At 41.3% G+C, this 10,623-nt stretch overlaps 1 long non-coding RNA gene across 1 annotated transcript in view; it reads right to left on the bottom strand.

The window, feature by feature from the left end:
- Positions 1 to 6,819: 6,819 nt before the first annotated feature.
- Positions 6,820 to 10,623, bottom strand: part of LOC122442453 — a 22,898-nt gene continuing 19,094 nt past the window's right edge. The window contains exon 4 of the long non-coding RNA XR_006269653.1: positions 6,820 to 6,832. This is a non-coding gene — a long non-coding RNA (uncharacterized LOC122442453). The remainder of the gene's footprint in view (positions 6,833 to 10,623) is intronic.

Raw genomic sequence — 10,623 nt, 5'->3', positions numbered from 1 at the left:
TGGAGGAATTACAAGAAGAGGATCTCATCACAAAATGAAGAACCTTTTCCTGCCTCCCCAGCCCTTCTCCCCTCTGCTCTCCTTCCACTCTACCCAACCCCCACAACCTCTAAATTTTTCTCAGTTGATTGGGCATAGTCATTTCCCTCTCTCTCTGAAACTGTAGTGTTTATATCAAGACTCGAATGGGAAAGAGTGGTTGGGGAGAAGGCAGGAAGGGAGTAGGGCTTCTCTCCTAAGTTTGTATTAGCATATTGATCAGAATGCTGAGGGAAACAAAAGCTTCTTCATTAACCTAATTCACTTTCTTTAGAAGACAATCACATTACAGGCACCAATGCCTTTTCTCTGATATCTGGAGATGTATAGATGTGATATAGATTTCTACTGTTCATTTCAGTTCAGTTCAGTTGTTCAGTCATGTCCAACTCTTTGTGACCCCATGGACTGCAGCATGCCAAGCTCCCCTGTCCATCACCAACTCCTGGAGCTTGCTCAAACTCATGTCCATCAAGTTGGTGATGCCATCCAACCATCTCATCTTCTAATGTCCCCTTTTCCTCCTGCCTTCAATCTTTTCCAGCATCAGGATCTTTCCAAATGAGTCATTCTTCACATCAGGTGGCCAAAGTATTGGAGTTTCAGCTTCAACATCAGTCCTTCCAATGAATATTCAGAACTGATTTCCTTTAGGATGGACTGGTTGGATCTCCTTGCTGTCCAAGGGATTCTCAAGAGTATTCTCTAAAACCACAGTTCAAAAGCATCAATTCCTCAGTGCTCAGCTTTTTTCATAGTGCAACTCTCACATCCATACATGACTACTGGAAAAAACATAGACGGACCTTTGTTGGCAAAGTAATGTCTCTGCTCTTTAATATTCTGTCTAGGTTGGTCATAGCTTTTCTTCCAAGGAGCAAGCGTCTTTTAATTTCATGGCTGCAGTCACCATCTGCAGTGATTTTGAAGCCCTCAAAAATAGTCTCTCACTGTTTCCATTGTTTCCCTGTCTATTTGCCATCAAGTCTAAGCCAGGCTTCAGCAATACATGAACCGTGAACTTCCAGATGTTCAAGCTGGTTTTAGAAAAGGCAGAGGAATCAGAGATCAAAAATTGCCAACATCCACTGGATCATCAAAAAAGCAAGAGAGTTCCAGAAAAACATCTATTTCTGCTTTATTGACTATGCCAAAGCCGTTGACTGTGTGGATCACAACAAACCATGGAAAATTCTGAAAGAGATGGGAATACCAGACCACCTGACCTGCCGCTTGAGAAACTTATATGCAGGTCAGGAAGCAACAGCTAGAGCTGGACATGGAACAACAGACTGGTTCCAAATAGGAAAAGGAGTACGTCAAGGCTGTATATTGTTACCCTGCTTTTTTAACTTATGTGCAGAGTACATCATGAGAAACGCTGGGCTGGAAGAAGCACAAGCTGGAATCAAGATTGCTGGGAGAAATATCAATAATCTCAGGTATGCAGATGACAGCACCCTTGTGGCAGAAAATGAAGAGGAACTAAAAAACCTCTTGTTGAAAGTGAAAGAGGAGAGTGAAAAAGTTGGCTTAAAGCTCAACATTCAGAAAACTAAGATCATGGCGTCTGGTCCCATCACTTCATGGGAAATAGATGGGGAAACAGTGGAAACAGTGTCAGACTTTATGTTTTGGGGCTCCAAAATCACTGCAGATGGTGATTGCAGCCATGAAATTAAAAGACACTTACTGCTTGGAAGGAAAGTTATGAGCAACCTAGATAGCATATTAAAAAGCAAAGACATTACTTTGCCAACAAAGGTCCGTCTAGTCAAGGCTATGGTTATTCCAGTGGTCATGTATGGATGTGAGGGTTGGACTATGAAGAAAGCTGAGTGCCGAAAAATTGATGCTTTTGAAATGTGGTGTTGGAGAAGACTCTTGAGAGTCCCTTGGACTGCAAGGAGATCCAACCAGTCCATCCTAAAGGAGATCAGTCCTGGGTGTTCATTGGAGGGACTGATGCTGAAGCTGAAACTCCAAGACTTTGGCCACCTCATGCGAAGAGTTGACTCATTGGAAAAGACCCTGGTGCTGGGAGGGATTGGAGGCAGGAGGAGAAGGGGATGGCAGAGGATGAGATGGCTGGATGGCATCACCAACTCGATGGACATGAGTTTGAGTAAACTCCAGGAGTTGGTGATGGACGGGGAGGCCTGGCGTGCTGCGATTCATGGGGTCACAAAGAGGTGGACACGACTGAGTGACTGAACTGAACTGAACTGAACTGATGGGATTGGATACCATGATCTTAGTTTTTTGAATGTTGAGTTTTAAGCCAACTTTTTTTACTCTCCTCTTCCACTTTCATCAACAGGCTCTTTTGTTCTTCTTCGCTTTCTGCCATAGGGTGGTGTCATCAGCATATCTGAGGTTATTGATATTTCTTCTGGCAATCTTGATTCCAGCTTGTGCTTCATCCAGTCCAGCATTTTGCATGATGTACTCTGCATAAAAGTTAAATAAGCAGATTGACAATATGCAGCCTTGACGTACTCCTTTTCCTATTTGGAACCAGTCTATTGTTCCATGTCCAGTTCTAACTGTTCCTTCTTGACCTGCATACAGATTTCTCAGGAGGCAGGGTCGGGTGGTCTGGTATTCCCATCTCTTGAAGAATTTTCCACAGTTTATGGTGATCCACACAGTCAAAGGCTTTGGCATAGTCAATAAAGCAGAAATAGATGTTTTTCTGGAACTCTCTTGCTTTTTCAATGATCCAAAGGATGTTGGCAATTTGATCTCTGGTTCCTCTGCCTTTTCTAAATCCAGCTTGACATGTTTATAGGTAGATAGATAGATAGAATGATAGATATAACCGTGTAGGTATCTATCTATCTAACAATAGAAATCGCTTCTGACTCTGAGCCTAAACAAGAAAACTGTTGGAAACCTCTCTCTTTCCTGGCTGAGTCACGGGATCTTGCTCATTCTCCATGGGTAAAACTGATGTTTTTGGCCATAGCTGTTGCTCATCACTCTGCACCTGGTACCTGGAGCCACTTCTGCCCCTCTTTCTTCTCATCTGTCCTACTATCCATACCTTGCCCAATAGTAGAGAATGGTCCCATGTGGCCGTCTGTGATGTTTTCCTAAGTTAGGGGAGTTCTCCGCTCTGGTCTTTAAATGTCAGTCCACCTGTTACAACTCTTCTGTGTTACTTGCTCTCTCAGTTTCTCAATGGGTCTTCTCCTTGAAGGATACCCCTCAGTATTGCACATAAAAATATCCCTTAAAACCAAACTTTATGAACTATTTCAGGGACAAGTCCCACTTCCTTGCCTCTCTCCTACTTCAATGTGCACCCTTGGCTCTTCCTGATGTGTACAGGGTGATGGGAAGATGCAATATTGTTAATTCTGGCTTTCTGGGCATCTCCCCTATCATCTACCTCAAAACTTCCCTATTTCTCCCAAGATTTCTGTGTCTGTTGGCTCTACATGCAAATAAGATTCTTTATAAAATCCTGATATTCTAACAGTGCTGTCCAGTAGAAATGTAATGCAGCTTCTATGAAGAGTGAAAGTGAAAGTATTAGTCACTCAGTCATGTCCGACTCGTTGCCACCCCATAGACCGTAGCCTACTAGGTTCCTCTGTCCATGGGATTCTCCAGGCAAGAATACTGGAGTGGCTTGCCATTCCCTTCTCCAGGGGATCTTCCCGACCCAGAATTCAGCTCCCCTACATAACCTTAAATTTGTAAGGTCACATCAAGTCATCAGTGCAGCTGCCATTGTTTTGCTGTTGTTCAGTTGCTCCGTCAGGCGCGACTCTTTGCAACCCCACGGAGCGCAGCGCACCAAGTTCCCCTGCCCTTCACCATCTCCTGGAGCTTGCTCAAACCCATGTTCACTGGGTTGGTGATGCCATCCAACCACCTCATCCTCTGTCACCCTCTGTGTAACTTTAAATCTAGCAGCCACATTTTTTTTTTTAAAAAAGAAAGGAAACAAATGAAATTAATCCTAATAATACTTAACTCTGTATTTAAAATAGTATTATTTCAACAGGTAGTCAATATAAAACATTTAAATGAAATTAGTTTTGATACTAAATCTTTGAAAACTAGTGTACATTTTACACTTACAGCATATCTCAAATCAGAATAGCCAAATTTCAAGCGCTCTATAGCTTTATGTGGCTAGCTGCTGTCATATTGGACCCCACAGTCCTAGAGTTTCAAATGTAGGTTTGTAAACAGGCCCCTCTCATGTGTACAAAACATGCACAGATGTATCAAGTACACACTTCTCAGCTGAACTTTTAAGGCCCTCGGTAATGTGCCCCACCGTTGCAATCCGTCTCCTCTTATCAGTATTCATTACTCCGCCTTCATTCCTGCCTCTGTGCTCAAACTGTGCCATTTATCCTCAGTAACTCTCTTTTTCCTTTTGTTTCTAACTCCCAGTCCAGCTACAGTTCTATCTCTTCCTGGACTGCGGCAGTTTCTACTGCTCTTTCTTCAGAGCTTCTAAAATTTAGAAGTTACATTGATTATATTGTCTTGGTATTATGTGCTGTTTTAGCGGAAATTCTTCTCTCAATCAAAACCGGAAGCACTTTCAGAAACATGTCTGTGTTGTTATCTTTGTACCTTTTGGTCACCCATATGACCTACCCTAACACAGATCCCGCAATATATACTAAAATGTTTTTAATATGTTATTAGATGTAGTTTTTGTGTGATTTCATTTGTACCTCATCCCTCCAGTTAGATTGAAAATTTCTCCCAAAATATATGGTGATTCTTTTTTTTTAATCTCCCAAATCACTTAGCACAAATTCTACTAGGATTTAAATATCTAAGTTTTGCCAAAATTGCAAAGTTACCTAGACTTATTTGATTCTTAAGACAATCCTTTGACCCAGGACTTACTGATATCATCATCACCTTATAAATGATCAATGTGAGGCTCAGAGAAGTTGGTTGATTTTCTTGAAGTCACATGTCAGTAAAATGCTTTAGAGCCGAAACATCTAACTACAAATCAGTAGTTGCCACCTGCACTTCTGTTACACCCCAGCCTTACTCCCTCCAAATTAGAGTAGAACAAGTGATTTTATTATGCTTGATTTTTACAATTAATGTTCTCCAGGAGATTATTGGGCATCTGGCCCTGTCATGTCCAAGAACTAGCATTTGGGAGTTACTACTTGACAGTGCTGTTAAAAGGCAGCTCTCTGTTCTGCTCCTGTGCAGAGAATTTCCAGGTCAAATCACCTTTGTAAGAGGTCCCCTCCACCTGCTTTTCTGCTCTGTCCTGAAAAGAGAAAGGAACAAAAAAAGCTGTTAAATATGTGTGAGTGAATACTATTCAGTATTAGTTCTATCTAAATGTAAGTACTCATGTTTATTACTCCAAAAGTCCAGTGATAATAGTTCAGAACTTTGAGCCACACATTCTCCCTCCACCCAGAGTGCCCCACACCCATTAAGAGCAGCATTATTAAAAACAGCAGCTACTGGGCGTGCTTAGAAACAGCTCTTCTTGAGTAAATAACTTGGAATGTTTTTATTTTAGAATATCAAAGGGAGTCTGGACCACATTATGGCTAATTGACTACATATTTCCATGAGCAGAAATGAAGCTATATTTTAGCTGTAAGGATACCGACCACATCGTCTTTAATGCTGGTTACCAGCTTTTAAAAAAGAGATGCGAGAGAGAGAAGAAACAAAAAGTGAATTATACACTGGACTTCAGCCTGACTTAAATCTTAGCTCTAATTCTAGAACAAGGAGGTTATGGGGAATGTAGCACATATATTTTGGCCTAATTACATCAACTGCAACCATGCTACCCAGCCCTATCTTTATAGAGATCTGTTCTGATAAAGGAATGTTCTTCTTATTTTTTTTAATTGGAGGCTAATTACTTTACAATATTGTGGTGGTTTTTTGCCATACGCTGACATGTGTCAGCCATGGGTGTACATGTGTCCCCCATCCTGAACCCCCTCCCACCTCCCTCCCCATCCCATCCCTCAGGGTCATCCCAGTGCACCCTGAGCACCCTGTATCATGCATCAAACTTGGACTGGTGATCTATTTCACATATGGTAATGTACATGTCTCAGTGCTATTCTCTCAAATCACCCCCTTCTTATGGACAATGTTCTCTCTCTCTCTCTTTCTCTCTCTCCTCCATGGGGAGAGGTGGTTAAAGCAGCCTAGATAGCTAGAAAACAAGGAATTCTGAAAGCTGAGCAGACTAGAGAGCCACTTCTGAAGTTAAGAAACACTTGTAGCAAAGTTGATCTCTCAACAATTTGAAATAATTGTTTCTGTGCTACATGAGAGTTAGGCTTAATAAGCATTATTTATTTTATAACCTAACAAGTCATTTCTGGGTTTAACTAGGGGAGGAGATTTCTGAGAGTAGGGTGGAGAATTCCCAGTGTGCACCCCAACTCCTGCGGCCCCCTCACTGCCCATTATCTCAGGGAAGGGGCTCTAAGTGAAGCTGCACCTGGCACCCCATCCTTCCAGTCTCCTCCCTTGTTTACACTGCTGGTGAGAAAATGGCTCAACTGGAGACTTCTAAAACCTCTAAGCTGTGGGTGGCCTTGATTAAATGCTCTAGGAAGAAAAGAGAGGAAAATTTTGATTATCCAGAACCCTTGGATAATAAGTCTTTCTGGGTGGTAGAAACTTCCCAGATAACTAAACATTTGCTTCCTTAAGCCCCAGACTTTTTATTTTAACCAATTAAATGGGAATCTACACAAAATATATAGTACTATTCCTTGAGTTCTTAAACAATGGACATAATTTAACATTTTCTTAACTGAGTCACAAAATTATAATCTGTTACATTGACTTGTGATAGAAATTCAATAGAAAGATGACCTCAGAGGTTTCTGAGACAACCTCTGGTTGATTCCTATATTAAATGACCCAGATTTATATAATGTAAGTCCTTGTAATGGCTTTTTATAGTTTTTTTGAAAACCTCCCTCTCAGTGTACTTAACACTAGCAGTCCCTCTCTCTCTTTTAAACTGCTACATTCTAGAAATTAGAATAACTAGGATGTAAAGTAAAGGTTAAAAGGCTCTCATGGAGGACATAAGGGACAGCAAATGGGACTTTATTGAGTCTTACCAATTTCTTCATTCAGGCCAACTTTCTGTATAGCACTTGCTATATTGGGAGGTTGTCAGCTGAATTCTGGAAAGGTGAGGGATCACTGTAACTGCTCCAAGGAGGTTGATTTGAAAACTCAGAAGGATGCTAAGGTGAAACAAATTTTCCCACACAGAATTGATAATAACATGATTTTTAAAGATGAAAACAATACATGCCAATTTTAAAATATTTAAATCTTATGGTGGTGGTTTGGTCACTAAGTTGTGTCTGACTCTTGTGACCCCGTGGACTGTAACCTACCAGGCTCCTCTGTCCATGAGATTTCTCAGGCAAGAATACTGGAATGGGTTGCCATTTCCTTTTCCAGAGGATCTTCCAGACCCAGGGATCAAACCCATGTCACCTGCACTGCAGGCAGATCTTTGCCACTGAACCACCAGGGAGTCCCCTTAAATCTTACAGAGATATATGCAACATGGAAAATGAGAGTCCCTCCTATGATTTCCACCTCCACCATGAAATAACTACTTGAAAAGTACATCAATGTTTTTTCTATCCATGTACTATCCTGTTAAGTCTTTTTAAAAGATAAATTTAGTATCATACACTACTTGTGCCTTACGACTTGATCTTGCAACTTACCAATTAATCTTAAATGTCTCATGAATTCATTCATTTTTGGTTACTTTATTGCTTTTAACCACAGCTTAGAATTCCATTAAAGAAGCATCATAATTTATTTAAACAGCCCTCTACTGATGGCTATTTGGATATTATCTAGTTTTTCAACATTACAATTAACAATGAAATGGACATCTTTGATTGGGTATAACTGAGTATCAGGGTAGAATAAATTCTTAGATGTAGACTGTGTATTAGTTTCCTAAGGTTGATGTAACAAAGCACCACAAAGTGGCTGACTTCAAACAACAGAAATGTATTGTCTCACAACTCTAAGGATAGAAATCCAAAATCAAGATGTCAGGGCCACGCTCCCTCTGAAAGCTTCCTCGCCTCCCTCCTCCTAGCCTCTGGTAGTCTGCTGGCAATCTTTGGCATTCTTGGCCTTGCAGCTGCATAACTCCAATCTCTGCCTTCAGCATCACATGGTGTTCTCCCTGTGTGTCTGTCTTCACATGGCTATCTTCTTACAAGACTCTAGTCATATCAGATAGGGACTGACCCCACCCCAGTGTGACCTAATCTTAGCTGATTACATCAGCAACCACCTTATTTCCAAGAAAGATCACCTTCTGAGGTGCTGGGTTTGGGACTTTAACATATCTCCTTTGGAGGGAGTGTGGAGAATGACCGTTTGACCCATAACATCCTATGTATATGTGTGATCTCTATGAAGTTTTGGTATCAACAGTGTATTAGCTTCAGAAAATAAGGAGTAGGTTTCTTTCCTTTTAATAGCATCAGAATCATCTCTCCCTCAAAGTTTTAAAATAACTAACTTGTTAAATGATCTGGGCCTGGGTAGTTTTTGATAGCATTACCCATTTCTTCCATGGTTTGGGTTTTGAAAAATCTTTTTGAGTCAATTTTGACAAGAATTTCTTTGAAAATCATTGATTCATTCTCTTTTAAGATAGAATAATAAATAGGAACAACTGTTTTCAATATGATGTCAAATAATAATCCAGTATATAATTAAAATGCCTAGCATGAAGGCCAAGAATAAGGATAGCTGAGAGGTGATTTTGGTACCAAGAGCACTACAAGGATTGTCAAGCAGGGAAGATGGACTCTCTTTGAGACTGAAATATCTTTTAGTAATAAAAATGGGGAAGTAGTAAACAAATACCTACAAAATAAACGTGATTAGTAGACTCATTCATTCCAAATACAGTGGCCTATGAGAAATATATCAGAAGGATTCCTTAGGGATGAGAATGCTAGGAAGCTGGGGTCAGACTGGAGCTCAGCCTAGTATTTTGCCGGCTGCCAGCTGGTAGAGCAGGGAGGACTTCCTGGAGGAGAAGGTCTAATACCAAGTTGAGAAAGGAGAAAAAGTTCAGAAAGGCCAAGAGCATTTCAGTAGGAACTGTAGTCATGGGATCAGAACACCGGAGTCAGGGTTATGCCTGTTGATGTGGGAAGTACAAGTACCGGGACTCGTGAGACGTGTGGTAGTTGGAGGGTGGGTGCTGAGGATCAGGCTAAGGAGAGCTGGCATGACTCACATGTCTTTCAGAAGAGCTGACCTCTTGTCTTCACTTGAAGGCTTGTATTCATGTTTTGACCAGCTTTCCTTCTTCTCCCTTGCACTTAAAGAGAGGGTGCTAATTTAGTATGCACAGTTCAGTTCAGTTCAGTCACTCAGTCATGTCCGACTCTTTGCCACCCCATGGACTGCAGCATGCCAGGCCTCCCTGCCCATCACCAGCTCCTGGAGTTTACTCAAACTCATGTCCATTGAGTTGGTGATGCCATCCAAGCATCTCATCCTCTGTTGTCCCCTTCTCCTCCCACCTTCAATCTTTCCCAGCATCAGGATCTTTTCCAATGTGTCAGTTCTTCACATCAGGTGGCCTGATTATTGGAGTTTCAGCTTCAACATCAGTCCTTCCAATGAATATTCAGAACTGATTTCCTTTAGGATGGACTGGTTGGATCTCCTTGCAGTTGAAGGGACTCTCAAGAGTCTTCTCCAACACCACAGTTCAAAAGCATCAATTCTTTGGTGCTTAGCTTTCTTTCTTTCTTTTTTTTTTTCATTTATTTTTATTAGTTGGAGGCTAATTACTTTACAATATTGTAGTGATTTTTGTCATACATTGACATGAATCAGCCATGGATTTACATGTATTCCCCATCCCAATCCCCCCTCCCACCTCCCTCTCTACCCGATCCCTCTGGGTCTTCCCAGTGCACCAGGCCCGGCACTTATCTCATGCATCCAACCTGGGGCTGGTGATCTGTTTCACCCTTAGATAATATACATGTTTCAATGCTGTTCTCTCAAAAACATCCCACCCTCGCCTTCTCCCACAGAGTCCAAAAGTCTGTTCTGTACATCTGTGTTCTCTTTTTTGCATATAGGGTTATTGTTACCATCTTTCTAAATTCCACATATATGTGTTCGTATGCTATAATGTTCTTTATCTTTCTGGCTTACTTCACTCTGTATAAAGGGCTCCAGTTTCATCCATCTCATTAGAACTGATTCAAATGAATTCTTTTTAACAGCTGAGTAATATTCCATGGTGTATATGTACCACAGCTTCCTTATCTATTCGTCTGCTGATGGGCATCTAGGTTGCTTCCATGTCCTGGCTATTATAAACAGTGCTGCGATGAACATTGGGGTGCACGTGTCTCTTTCAGATCTGGTTTCCTCAGTGTGTATGCCAGGAGTGGGATTGCTGGGTCATATGGCAGTTCTATTTCCAGTTTTTTAAGAAATCTCCACACTGTTTTCCATAGTGGCTGTACTAGTTTGCATTCCACCAACAGTGTAAGAGGGCGGCTCTATGCCAATAAA

Source organism: Cervus canadensis, chromosome 5 (genome assembly GCF_019320065.1).
Source record: "Cervus canadensis isolate Bull #8, Minnesota chromosome 5, ASM1932006v1, whole genome shotgun sequence".
In the NCBI taxonomy this organism is placed as follows: Eukaryota; Metazoa; Chordata; class Mammalia; order Artiodactyla; family Cervidae; genus Cervus; species Cervus canadensis.
This window is presented reverse-complemented; position numbering and strand designations above follow the sequence as displayed.